This window comes from Ambystoma mexicanum, chromosome 10 (assembly GCF_040938575.1).
Source record: "Ambystoma mexicanum isolate Mex_15411 chromosome 10, UKY_AmexF1_1, whole genome shotgun sequence".
NCBI classification, from domain to species: Eukaryota; Metazoa; Chordata; class Amphibia; order Caudata; family Ambystomatidae; genus Ambystoma; species Ambystoma mexicanum.
This window is the reverse complement of record NC_090932.1, coordinates 976,926,200-976,940,935: the sequence shown is the minus strand read 5'-3', so window position 1 is coordinate 976,940,935 and position 14,736 is coordinate 976,926,200.

Below are 14,736 nucleotides of genomic sequence, written 5' to 3'. Positions count from 1 at the left end.
ATGACCCGAGCGGCGGGGGCCTTACCGACTCAGGTAATGCCCCTGGGCCCATAGTAATGCCCCGCCGCGAGAGTCTTATTGCTATTAATACCTCGGCCCGCATTATGTGCATGACCGGGGCACTAAAAGCATTTTTTTCTGTCCCGAAACGCTGCAGGGTTTTGGGACCGAAAAAAAATAATAAACGACCAAGAAAATGGCCGCCATGGAAAGGGAAAACAGAGTCAGTTTTCCCTTTCCATGGCGGCCATCGAGAGCGGACGCGCTGGGAAAACAAGTGTTGGGAACACAAGTGTTCCCAGCGCGTCCGCTCCCGAAAGGACAGGGAAAAAAACAAAACGTACCTGTGTCCCCGCTGGGGGACAGTGGCGCGGAGCGGTTATGGCCCACTCCAAGTCTCCATACTGCTGGAGCCTGCTATCTTTCCCCAGCGGGGACGCAGGAGCAAAAAGGTAAGTGGGGTAGGGAGGAGGGAGGGAGGAAGGGAAAAATAAAAAGCTTACCCCCACTTCGAACCTCCTCATTGGCTGAGGGGCTGCCACACCCCCGCCGAGGACAAGGCGGCCGGGTAAGGACCCGGCGAGAGCCAATCAGAATGCTTGTTGCATTCTGCTTGTCTCTCGCCGGGTACTAATTACCCTTATGAGATTCAAATTAAGATACACTAGTTTTATTGTTAAGAATGTGTTCGTGTGTGCTTGCTAATTAGTTTGGTTCTTGTGATGACAAATACCTATAATTGTGTAGCAGGACAATGGAAACAGAGAGCAGGGGGCCCTTTTTTTAGAGACGATTATACTTTTGATTTAGTAAGCTGTCTCTCGCTGTTTAAAAGACATTTTAATATAGAAGCTAATTTGAGTAATAGGGTCACAGACCATTCCCCCCTGAGACTAAAAAAGAAGCATTTCTGGACAGAAATGCATTGCCACTTGCTTAAGGGATATTTACAAATTAATATGATTCCTGTACATTTATAAGTAAAACAATTATCCATTTTTATTTTTGGATAATCCTGATTATAAGAATTTGTTTTGACGGACTGCAACAACATTTACAGGGTAATTCATGGAATAAATGTGTGCAGAAAAGGGGAGTGCAAGTGTGAAAATCTCAGCGCACGCTTGGTAAAGCCGTGCACGCAGACGTTCGTCGATTCATGGAATGTGCTACGTGTGTAAACCCTGATATGTTCGCCAAATCCATGGGCGCAAACGTCACTAAATGCTGTGCGCGACGAGCACGGTGAAAGCACACAACGTATAGCACACACATGAAAAGGGTCGGAACACGGAGTGTAACACACAGAATGGGGAACAACGCGTGAAAATGTGGGTGTTATGGGGGAAGTACCAGAGGTAAATGCTTGCAACGCCACATGCGCGCTAACAACACGTATTCATGGAATCGAACAGGGGAAACCCGTGCACCAAAAAAAAGACGCGCTAATCCGGAAACACGTACCCCAGCAGGAAGCAGGCGTAAGTGGCCCCGCGCAGCATAAAAGTGCACGCAAACAACAAACAAGCTCATACACTACGATGAATATACCGTTCCTCACAGCAGTGGTCGTGGGACACCGCAGGAGAAGGAAGATAGCCAGGCCCCGCATTTCTTTTACCCAGGACCAGCCTTTTTGGGATGCCTGATGACCAGGTCTATGGGAGGTACAGGTTTCCACCACTAATAATCCTAGAACTGGTCAGGGAGTGGGAGGATGACCTCACATCACCCACCCTGTGGTCCCAAGCACTGATCCCCTTGGAAAAGGTGCTCAATGTACTGCACTTATTGGCTACTGGGTCATTTCAGCGGACAAGTGCCATAGTGGGGGTGTCTCACATGCCACGCAGTCACGCTGCCTGCACCAGGTGTTGGCGATCATGACTGCACGCCCCTCAGTCCGCAGGCACATATACATGCCCAGAACACATGCAGAAAGACAGGCCATCGTCCAGGACTTTTACGGGGTGACACACTTCCCCAAAGTGCTAGGTGCCATTGATTGCACCCATGTGGCTCTACGTCCTCCCAGGACCACTGAGCACATCTATCAAAACCGCAAGCACTGGCATTCCATCAACGTGCAGGTTGCATGTGATGCCAAGGGAATCATCACCTCAGTCTATGCCAACTATCCGAGGTCCAGCCATGATAGTTTGATATTCCGAATGTCAGCCCTAAACCAGGACCTGGAAGCTGGGAGGCATGGCAACATATGGCTAATTGGTGGGTACAAATGACTCTGCACATGTATTCATGTCATACACTGAGAAATGGCAAAACCCAACTAATGACAACCATTATCACCTCCCCACGGGACAGTGCCTACCCTCTGAGCACCTACATGATGACGCCAATACGGAACCCCACCACACCACCCGAGGTAAGATACAACACAGCCCATATTGCAACGCGGAGCATAGTGGAGCGCGTATTCGGAGTGCTGAAGTCACGCTTTCGCTCCCTTGACCACTCTGGTGGGCAGCTGCTACATGCGCCGCAGTCGTGTGCAGCATCATAGTGGCAGCATGTGTCCTGCACAATGTTGCAACACGGCGGGGTATGCCGTTGGACATGGTGGTGCCCCCACATCCCCAACCACATGCACAGCCGCTGCGCATGGGAGGTGAAAGGGAACGTGGTGAGGCAGCACGTACCCATTTTGTGGCAAATTTCTTCACCTAAAATCCCACCACTGCGGAGTGCACACAGGCCTGGCACATACCGGCTGACAATTCATGATGATGACAAAAGGGACAGTCAACTGTCACAACCATACCACCCTGAGATTGTTTACCTGGAAGTGCTACATTGTGTGCATCCCTAGCTACTTATACACACCCAATGCTCTGTCAGTAAAAGGCTCACATTCATGCAGCATGAAGGACTACCCCCTTGCAAAATACTACAACCAAATAGTGGCATGTCACCCAACCCCTCCCTAACCTCATTTTAGCTACCCAACACACCATGTCATGGCATGCTATGTGAAAGCAACCAAATGAATGCACAACACATGACAAAGGTGTCACAAAGTGCACTGTCCCAAATGGAAACAGGCCAGAGACAATTTCCTCTCACTAATGAAAAAAAACAGCACACATGAAGAAATACTTACCAGCAAGACAAAACATTAGTACAGGATCCAACAGTGGCAATGTATGACAGTAATAAATTCAAGTAGTGCAAGTGTCACAACCTGACAAAGGCAGCACATTGACCCCTTCCAACTGCAGTGTGTTGCTGGTAGGCAAATGTGGCAGTGTACTGCATACAACATGAACTGCATCTGCAATGCAGATGGGCTTGTTAAGACATGAAGAAGCTACATGTATATATGCAAAAAGTCCTGTATGTAATTTTATATACAAATCAACCATGCAGTGGAGAAAACAACAGCAATCGCCACTAGGGATGTATACACAGTTTGGACTACAGACTGCCCACACGACTTATGGGAGCCCAATGCCTCTGTGTAAGTTACTGTCACTTGGTCACGCCCTTTGCGAGCCCATGGAAAGGGGAAGCAGGAGGGGCGTGTGTGTCAGGAACCCAAGTTTCTAACCCAAAGACAGGACATGCCTGCATGTGCCCAGCTGGAATACACGGGAGACACACAAAGCAACACACTGTAACATGAATTCACAATCTGAAAGAAAATGGTTATGAACAAAAAAGTAAATGCAAATTAAATAAAGAAAAAGAAAAAGTAAATGAAAAGTAAACTGAATAAATAAAATAATAAAGTAAAAATCAGAATACGATTTAAATAAAAAAATTAAATGAAAATAAAAAAAAAACAAATTAAAAATTAAAAGGAAATGAAAATAATAAATAGAAAAAAGAAGAAAAAAAAGATAATAAATAAATGAAATTCTAATTCTAAATTGCAATTCGGAATGAAATATGAAAAAAAACAAAATAAAAAATAAATAAAATAAAAATAAAAAATGGCCATGTGTCGACCAGGGGGAGAGGGGGCTCCCAGGAGGGAGGAGGTACAGGGTGCACCTCAACACCCACATGAGTGGATGTTGAGAAAAAAATAATTAAAACCCTCCATTTGCTCATGGCCTGCACGGCTACCTTACAGTGGGAGAACTGCCGTTGCTGTCATCACCCTCTGGTGGTACATTAGAAGGTGTGCGTGATATGGGATGCAGACCATGCAAAGCCATGGCATGCTCCTCCATGTCAGCAAGCATGCGGGTCTGAAAGGTTTGGTTCTGCAGGAAGATGGTACGGCGATCCCCATGCAGTACCTCACGGGTAGCACGTATTTCTGCCTGCAAGTCCTCGCGTGATGCCTGGATCTCCTCACAGGTTGCCTGGAGCTCAGCTGAGAGTGTGCGTGTTAGCTGTCCAGCTGAGGTTCTGACCTTGTACTCTGGGACACCTCAAGTGCACCAAGAGTATCTCTGAGGGACCTGTGTTCTAACCTCAGGGCATCCCTGTGGACCTGTGACTCTGCAAATATGGCTGTGCGCAGACTCTCCAGTCCAGCCCGTTAGTCCCTGTTGGATGCCAACCTGCCCTCCCTGTGTGAGCAGCACATGGACTCTGTTCCCTGCTGCTGGAGCTCCACCTGCTTTTCAGGGGGGAGAATGGAAGTGACCACCCTATCCACGGCCTGAGCCATCATCTCACACGATGCCCCCTGTTGTGCTGCAATAGTATACATGGAGTTCTCCCACACAGTATTTCCTGGTGGCGCATGGCCACTGCGTTGGCGGGCACCACACCTGTTTGGGGCAAGGTGATGTGCATCTTGCTGTTCTGGCACTGCCTGAGACTGCAGGACTGCATTCCTCCTTTGATCTGCTGGCCCAGGAACAGGAGCAAATATAGTGGAGTGTGACCATGCATCCGTGACCGCCACAGGCGGACTTTCCAACACTGAATGCCCCAGTGCAGGTGAGTTGGACAGAACAGCATACCTGCCAGAAACACTCACCTGTGACGGGACATTTGTCTGAATGTCAGATTCAGCACCTGAGACATAGAGGTCTTCGGAGGTGTACCCAGAGACACCCGTGGACAGGATGGTCTGTAGGAGTCATGGATTTTTACCCACCACCACCCCACGTCCTCCACTGGTGCCTGGTTGTGGCTGTGAGTACTCCTGCCTATGCGCCATCTCCTCCTCCTCAACAGCATCTAGTCCCTCATCAGCTGCAAAAACATAAAGGAAGAGTTATGAAGACAGGCATGAGCAGCATAGCCAACACACATAGGAATCACAAGGTACACATCGAATACATAAATGACACGTGTCACACAAAACAATAACTCTGGCATGCATGCACTGGCAATGAAGTGGAAGGGGAGCCAAAAAGCAGACACTGAGGACTCCAAGATGGAAAAGCAACACATGTACTTCATGCTGCATATCACCTGCATCACACATTAGCCTGTGAGTGGCATGGACACTCCACATACATGACACACAGCAGCACACTAATGGCACGTAGCATAGCCATGGCAGATTAGACGAGGAAACCCAGATGGTAGCAAATCAGTACTGTCACCCATCCATGTGAGAAGGACATCATGAAATAGAACATGCAAAAGAGTGTGACAAAACTTGCATGTGCCACACGCTGCAACAAAGCCAGTGTTCACTAATACAGTGATGGCAGGCACATATATACATCAATGGTTGGTCACTTGGACATGACAGAAGACAATTGTCATGTTGAACATTCAAAATAGGCCCCAAAGTGATTGTGTGCAGGGCATGTGTAGGTGCACAATACTCAATCAGCCTGACTGATGAAATCATTCCCATAATAAGTAAACACATGTGGGGCATTGTGGGGTGAAATCAATGTCTGAAGTATGGTGAATTTGGGTCAGAACGGCACAAAAATGTGTGTTAATCATGCAAAGGATTCCATTAATCAGACAGAATGAACAGGAAAAAAGTATGAACAATGTTATGGCATGATGGCAGTTGAAGGGCAAGTGCAGTAATCAGGTGCAAATTGTTAACTGTGGTCAGAAGGGATACTGTAAAACCCAAGGCCCGGGGATGGTTTGGAGGCACCACATGGGTGACCCGTAGCAGTCATGACTACACAGCCTCACCTGGCACTCAATCAGAACACATCACCCAAGCAACATACACATGGTTTGCACACACATGCATGCCCACTCACCGGACATTGCCTCAAGATCTGGTAGGTCTCCCAAGCCTTGGATCTGATCCTCTGTGATGAAGCCTCTAGCGATTGACTCATGTTCTGTGAATACTTCCTCCTCTGGTGGAAACCCACTGCCAGTCACCAGAGTAGAGGCATGATTGGAAGCCAGCTTTTTGCTCTGCGTTTGAGGTCATTCCACTGCTTAGAGCAATCATCAGCTGTGTACCTCACAAATCCAAGGGAACTAATCTGGTCTGCGATGCACTGCCAGTGGGCCCTACGTTGAGCAGTCGTATTCTTGCACCCTGCAGTCACCAGCATTTCGCGGCCATGGGCCGACATGTAGCCCACAAGTGCGTCTAGTTCCACATCATTGAAACTCTGCTTCCTTGGCGTGCCGGAGGGGGGAGCCGTGCCTGGGGTCCTAGCCTGTACTGCAAGAGCACTGTTCTTCCTCTTGAGAGGTGGTGCGGACCCTGAGTGGCTTATGCCACTCTGGTCGGTAGGGGCTGAAGCGCAGGTGGACTGGGCACTGGAAGTAGCCAAAGGCACGATGACCAAAGGTCTCACTACAGGCATTGGCTGCTGGGTGATGTTGGCAGGACCAACCTTGGTGTGATGGTCTTGGACCAACATTGTCCCGGCTGGGTGACTCGGAGCTGGGGTTCATTGAGCTGCAGCTGCCCCTGCAGCCTCCTCACCCTAGCTACTTGGGGCAGCAGATGACATTGCTGCCCCAGATCCCGGTGGCCTGGTGACAGCAACTTTCACCGCCACAAGTGGCTTTGACTTGGCTACACAGAAGTCAGCTTGTGAGTCATCCTGTGCCAGTTCGGTCAACAATATGGGCCGGGTTAACAAGGCCTGAGCTGGGATGGTGTCAGCTGCATCACCCAACCCATTGGGGGGGCATAGGTGTCCCTGATTGGTCCTCCACACACTGGCCTCTTGGGCCACCCTGCACATCCTGGCCACGTCACCTACCGCAGACACCTCTTAGATGTTGGCCACCTTTGCCTCCCTTACCACTTGGTCGCTTCCCAACCATGGCACTAATGTTCTTGTGCGAATGGGAGGTGCAGTAAACAATTGTCCTGGGCAATTGGGGTGAAGGGGGCAGGGTACTAGATGGAATACGTACCTTAGTGCTCTAGCAAGGCTGTCTGGGACCCCTGGGGGAAGATGACGGGTCACGCAATGCTCAGGCACCCCGAAAACAAAATTTAATGTACACGCGACCCCTGGTAACCCACGTGCATGGAATAAAGAACACGCACTAAGCTGTGGCACCCAGAAACACAAAAATAAGCGTATGCATGGTAAACACAGGCTGCAATGACCTCTGAATGGATACGTGACACACAGGGGCAACCACAGTTGAAAAATATGTGCGCGACTCACTGTCTTCCTGGAAAAAGAATGTGAAAAAGACGTGCGTGTGCGCGTTAGCAACACCCCCGTCAAAAGACGAATTGAACACTGCCTGAGTATACAAGGAGTTCAAACTGAACCAACAAGAAGTACAAGAATCACCCGCTCACTCTCCACAAAAAGCATGTACAAGAAAATGGTATCCTACGTGTACCTTTTAACCCAGCCCATATGTGCGACGTCACTTACGCGCGTACGTGCTAAGGTCCTTTCCTCCAATTACATGCAGTGACACCCGGACGTGCAGTTTTTGCACATGTACAATCACTATGCACCCATGTGGAGGGAAACACCTGTGTGCGTTACGTCACAGACGTGCTTATGCGCTAGGGGCCTTTCCTCGAATTACATGCTGACGTGCAGTTTTTTCACATGCCAAATCACTCCATCTCAAGCTGGCCACGCGACAACACATGGAAGACCACGCTCCTGCCCAGAAGGCCATTTTCCTGACCCAAGAGCCCTGAGCCCGCTCCCACCTGCCATCTGCTGCTGCCTGCCTGCTTGCCAGGTGCGCTGCTCTTTGGTGCCTGCACGTTAGCGATCTGCAGGGGTCCAGTTGCTGTGACCACCCTTGCTGGAACAGAAGACTCCCGACTGAAGTTCCATCACTCCACAGCCCAGCACAAGGACCTAGTTGCCCACCCACACCTGCCTTGGGGGTTGCCATGTCGGGGGATACACCATTGGAGACCACTGGCAACCCTGAGACAGAGAGGCTACCAGCTTCAGTGCCGCAGAAGTTGGTATCCTGTTGGAGCATGTCCTGGTGCATTATGATGCCCTCTTCAGAAGAGCACACGCCGACCATGAAGGATGGAAGAGGATCTGGAAGGACATTGTGGCTGCCATCAACGTGGAGAGGGTGGCAGCCCGTGACATACAACACGTCCGGAAGCGCTGGGAGGACTTCAGGTCCATGACCTTCAGCAAGGCCCAGCGCCTCTTGGAGGCAGAGGATTCAGAGGGGTGCCGGATCCGCCTTAGTGACAACCAGATGAGGGTCCTGGAATGTATACGCCCAGCGCTCCACTTCCAGATCCTTGAGAGACACACCCGTATGGATTTGAGCGGTAAGTGTCCACGTGTACTGATTGGACGCAGTGCATGTTGAGGTTTGCCAGGAGTGTGCAGCTTGGACATATGTCTGGAAAGGGCCATGTATGGTTGTGTATGTGCAGGGACATGAGCCTGCCGCATGTGAGTCCAGTCATGTGTCAGGCACATCAATGGTGTATGTGTTGAAATACATGATGCACAAATACATGTGGGGATGCACACATGTTAGCATTTCTGTGTATGCACTGTGGCACGGTTGGGGTGTGACACATGGATGCTGGTTCCACCTTCATGTACGTGCACAGTGTACGTGTGTGTATGTGTGTGTGTGTATTTGACATGTGTTGGACTGTGATACACCATGGATGCATGTGACACCGACATGTAGGAGGCTGATTGGCAGATGTGACATGGTGGCCGATGATTTGACTGTGACAGGTGGTGGAGATGTACTAATGCATGTATGTCTGGTGGCGTGTGTGCATGTGTTCAGCACTCCCCGTGTTGCATGTGACGTCAGGCTAACCTTCGGATGCTCATGCTGTTGTATGTGTATGGATGGTGCTGCCTCCTGCAACATTCCTGTTAATTTGTGCATGTGTGTGGGTTCAAATGATATGTGTGTTGGGGAGTGTGATGCCATCTGTGACGTTTGACACTGCCACTCATATACAACTGTCATGTGTGTATCAGACCATTGTACAGTGCCCTGATGCCTGTGTTCTGTCTCTCCCTGTCTGCAGCATCAACTGATGAAGAGGGCAGAGATGGTGCTGTGGAGCACAGCGGCAGGGATCCCACCGCCAGCCAGAGGCGCAAGGCCCTGCTCCCCTCCCGGGTTGTCATCTCTTCGGGGAGTGAGGAGTCTGATGCTGCACCCACGGCTGCAGCTGCCGAGGGTAGGCCCAAAAGGCGGAGGTCGGAGGTGGACTCCTCGGCAGCAGAAGGGCCAGCTGAGACCCCACAGGGGCCTATGGAGGAAGATGGCATGGAGTCATCCAGGTTGGTGGGGGGTTTGGTTGAGGAGAAGGCCGTGTAAGGCCCACGCACGGGGCCTGGAGGGGGGCATTCCACTGGTGCTAGTGGTGCAGTCCAGGGGCAGGGACAGGAGGCAGCAGAGGCTGCCGCAGAGGTGTCTGTGTGTATTCCTGCCCCTGATCCTGTGACTGCATCATCCTGCACCAGCAGGGATGCCTTCGCCAAGACCCGGTTTCAGGGAGGGGATGCGCGAACAACCACCGCCCTTCCTCTCCCTGCGGACGTGGCTATCCGGGACCAGGTTGAGCCTGTCCTGGCTGGGGTGACGTTGCGTCAACGTGGCATTCAGGATGACATGCTGGGTTCTTGTCTGGACAATGTGCGTCATTTTGAATGCCTCATTGACCGCGTCGACCCACTAGGATGGGTCAGCAGTGCTGGGTTCCTCCGTGTGCTGGAACTTCTATCGATCCCCTCCTCAACTGAACCCCCTATGCTCCAGTTGTCCTCCGTGCCACCTTCCTGCCCACGTATCACCTGGGCACCCTGTGGAGCTGGCCCTGACGCAACGGCCAGGCTGGTGGAGGACACATCCCTGCCACAGTCAGGAGTCGGAGGTCCAGCAAGGGTGGCCACCCCAACAACTGGACCCCAGTAGGAGAAGGACGTGCAGGCATTGACAGGCAGGGCACATGCACGGCAGCAGTAGGCTCAGGGTGGGAGCAACGATGGCTCTGGGCCATCAACATCACAGGGGAAGGCATCGGCCGGAAGGCAGGAGGACCCTGGATTGGGTGTGTCTTCCGTGTGGCAGCGGTTGGCCAGCAAATAGAAGCGCAGCGGCGGCGGGCAGAAGAGGCACAGCTCACTATGGTCAGGGCAGAGAACTCCATGCGCAGGGCGTTGAGGCGGGCTGAGTGCCTCGAGGAAACTCGCAGGGAGTAGGAGGAGTCCATGGCTGCATCCCTGCGAGACCTCAGGGCCAGGGAAGAGGCCCGACCTCCAGGACGTTGAAGAGGAGTTTGATGATGCCCTGGCCCAGGACATCAACAAGTGAGCCGTTGGACTTGCCCGCCGCCTTTGTACATAGTTCTTTAGGGTTAGGTTTCATTTCTTTTTTCTTTATGTTGGAGTTCTTGGACTTTTCTCCACTTTATGTACATAGTTATGTTTTTAGGATATTTGGTAGGCTTCCTTTTGTTTGGGCATCATGGACTCTTACGACTTTCACTGTATATAGTTCCACACTTGGACATACTTTAGTTATTTTGTCAACCCATGGATCCATTTTTTAAAAAACTTTTTTCATGTACTTTATTTGGACATTTGAAATGGACAAATTCCGTTTTTTCCTCTTGTGGATTTTTGGTTTACATTGGATTTCTTTTTATTTTGCATTTCATCATTTCTTCATTTACAACTTTGATGTTTCATGATGTATTTTCTTTGCGTATTTTAATACAAATCATATTTCTTCATTATTGGTGTTGTGTACTCTCATTGGTTTTGTGCATGTCTCAATGAGCATTGCCTCAGTCATGTGTTGCCAGTGTGTGGCTCTGTTGTACTTTTATACATGGCCATGGTGGTTCTTTTGATGCTCTCATGACATGGGTACTTTGGGAGTTGGTGCAGTGGATGGTTGCGTGCTTGTACTGGGGGAATTGGGGATTTGTGTGGGCTTTAGGCCCATCAGCCTCTTTTGTTAGAACATGGTGTTTGGTCGGCCACGTATCGGGGCCTGCTGGCAGGTGCCCATCAATGGTGGGTGGGTGGCTGGGGGACATGAGTCGGGGCCTGCTCGCAGGTGCCTGTCAATGGTGGGTGAGTGGGTGGGGGACATGAGTTGGGGCCTGCTGGCAGGTGACTGTCAATTCGGGTGGGCGACATGAGTCGGGGCCTGCTGGCAGGTGCCCGTCAATGGTGGGTGGGTGTCTGGGTGGGGGACATGAGTCAGGGCCTGCTGGCAGGTGCCCGTCATGGGGGACATGAGTTGGGGCTCACGAGTGCGCTCACAAGTGCATGGTGCCATGTGGGCTGCCTGCAGGGCATGGTCAGGGGTGTAGATTAGTCCCCTGTGGTGTTGGCTGCCTGCAGGGCATGGTCACGTGTGTAGGGTAGTCCCCTGTGATGTGGACTGCCTGCAGGGCATGGTGAGGGGGGAAAGGGCACACCGAGAGGCGCCACAATGCCAAATTGCATGTAAAACTCCCTGCGCACCCCCGAAATACACGTACCTTGCTCTCGCTAGGCCTATCACGTGTGAAACTTCCCGCGCACCCCAGAAATACACGTACCCCGCTCTCGCCAGGATTATCGCTTGTGAAACTTCCTGCGCACCCCGAAATACACATACCCCGCTCGCCCAAGGCCTATTGCGTGTGAAACTTCCCGCGCACCCCCGAAATACACGTACCCCACTCGCCCAAGGCCTATCGTGTGTGAAACTTCCTGTGCACCCCTGAAATACACATACCCTGCTCTCGCCAGGACTATCGGAAATGCACGTACCCTGCTCGCACAGGGCCTATCACGTGTGAAACTCCCTGTGTAACCCCGGAATACATGCAGGAACCCCATCCACCCTGGACATGCCCCACAGGCAGCCCACTCACCCTCCCCATTCCCCTCAGGCAGACCAGCGACCTTGGGCATGACCCACAGGCAGCCCAAACCACAGGGGGTACTTTTTCTACGCAATTTACCTGGTGTGAGTGGGTTACGCGTATTCTAAGGGTTGTGCGAGTACATTTTTAAGTGTTTTGGCTGCCGTGAGCGGGGTACACATTTTCACGCGATTACAGTGTAGCGGCCCTGTAAGCTGGTCCAGGGTTAGCATGGCCCTTTGCGCCGCATTGGGGATTTCAATGGCTTTTCCTTGCACAAGGGGCGTTCTTGGTGGCGTAACTGGCGCTGCAGGATGTTTGCTGTGCCAGCGCTCAAAATGGCTTGGAAATCCATGAATACGCGGTGCGCCAGAATGCCGTTTAGCGCACGCGGCTGACACGCACTGGCACACACTCCCTCTCTGCACTGCTCGCATGCGCTGCCTCTGCGCTGAAATCTATGAATTACCCCCTTAGTTGGGACTGACAAGTGTTAAACAGTTCAACTGCGTAAAAGATGAGTGTCAAGAAAGCAGGTGCGCTTAGTTTAGTTAACAATCTTTTCTTAATGACAAATTCATTACTTTTGCCAAAAGATACTTTGGAAATTCATCACTAAACAGTTTGAGGATTTCAAGAGCTTAAACATTGATTTAATTTGCTATTTATTCCGGACTGTGTCCATAAAACACATACACACATGCATTTCAATCATACTATTACAACAATAAGAAATACGTTAAAAAACAATCTGGTATAATAACCAGATAAAACAATAGATATAAATATTTCATGAAAGACAGCATGGCAATAACTACCAGACAAAACCTGTGATGGCCAAGCAATTGGAGATATTAAGTAATTAAATACTAATTTCAATTTAATACTCTTCACCAAATCCGGCCTTTGATGCAGGTAGTTCATATTCACGTATACATTCTTAAATATACCTATTTGGTTTCATAGAGACATTTTCAGAACATGTTGCCTCACTAAATAGGCTTTATGTATTTAAATTGCCACAGAAAATACAAGCACTTCATTGTTGGATCCGTAGCAGTGCTGCATAGCTTCAGTGACACTCATGTGGGGATGGAAGTGGTCTTTCCTCCAGCCCCCTTGGCACAACCAAGGTATATAGGCAGATTGAGGTTAAGGGGGGAGCAGGCCCCTCCTCCCCTGTACGTGCACGAACCCCATAGTATATAGAAGTAGATGCATAATATCTCCTGTGACCCGGCATAAAGACTCCATTTTGCATCAGGCCCTGACTCTATTTTCTACTAGGCCCAAGCAGCACCACTCTGCGAGACTGCAGAAAATCACATCTCCGGTCTCTCATACAAAGGAACCAAGCCATTAGCACATCAGGCCAGCTACACAAGGGCCTGGTTCTCACGGCAGCTCATCTGCTCTATGTTCCCTTAATGTTGCACATTTCTAGTATCATTCTGTCACCGAATGCGCTCTGTGAAGAGTGTGGGACAGAGACAGGCCGCAGCATGAATGCCCATCCATCACCACTAAACTGCCTTTGCCTCCTCACCCTCCACCCCGCCAAGCCACAGCTCACCAGCCCCAACTACCCAGTCGCTTTCATGATAAGAATCTAAACCTTCACCTTGACCATTCCAGAACACCTTGCCTAGGCCTAATCCTGGGTAGAAATATATTCTCCCTATAACAACACATGCCTGTTCATATCACGAGGCATCAGGGAGAGGGGCAGTAGAACAAGCACTCAGGAGATAAACTGGGTGCAGGAGTTGTGGAATCAATGAAGCCCTGAAAGTGGATATCGGCATGCCAATATATTATTCCCTCTCTACAAAGGACCCCCTTACATGTGATGTCCAGGTATCCGCCATTACTCAGTTCCTGTTGTTTATCTTAGATAGTTAGAAATGTTGCACTCACTTGAACTGACCTTCACAACAACGATGAGCCCAGCTGACCCACGTGATACATGAGGATTGACTATGAAAGCAACAACCAATAGGCACTTGCCCACCCCTATGGAGCAAGTACAGCTATATGTTCCTCACCCACCAGCACCCTCATGTCTACCACAGCCTATAATCGTCATTGATGATATAATTGTCTTTTATAATGTGCTGCCGTGTAACTTTTGGCATAGCGCTCTCGGGTAGCAGAGTTCTTTGCTGGCATTTTCCATATTATATAAACCTAGTTATCCTTGCAAAACTATCTCTTGGTCACATTCCCTGACGGGGTGTGTTATTGCTATTAATTATTATTATTGGGACGCATGTATTGGGAGTGTGCCTTCACTCATAAAGCCACATTCTAAGAGCTCAGGTTTCAGAAAATGTTTCCTGAACTTCTCATATGATGGATAAAAAAAACATGTATTGCATTGTCTGTGCTGGACTTACAATAGGCACATTTATTAAAGGCATTTCTATTCCATTCATCAAAAGACCAGCCAATGGTAAAATTCCTTTTCTTAATTTGAGGTATAACGCTGTTCAGAATTTTAATTTTATCGTCTATAA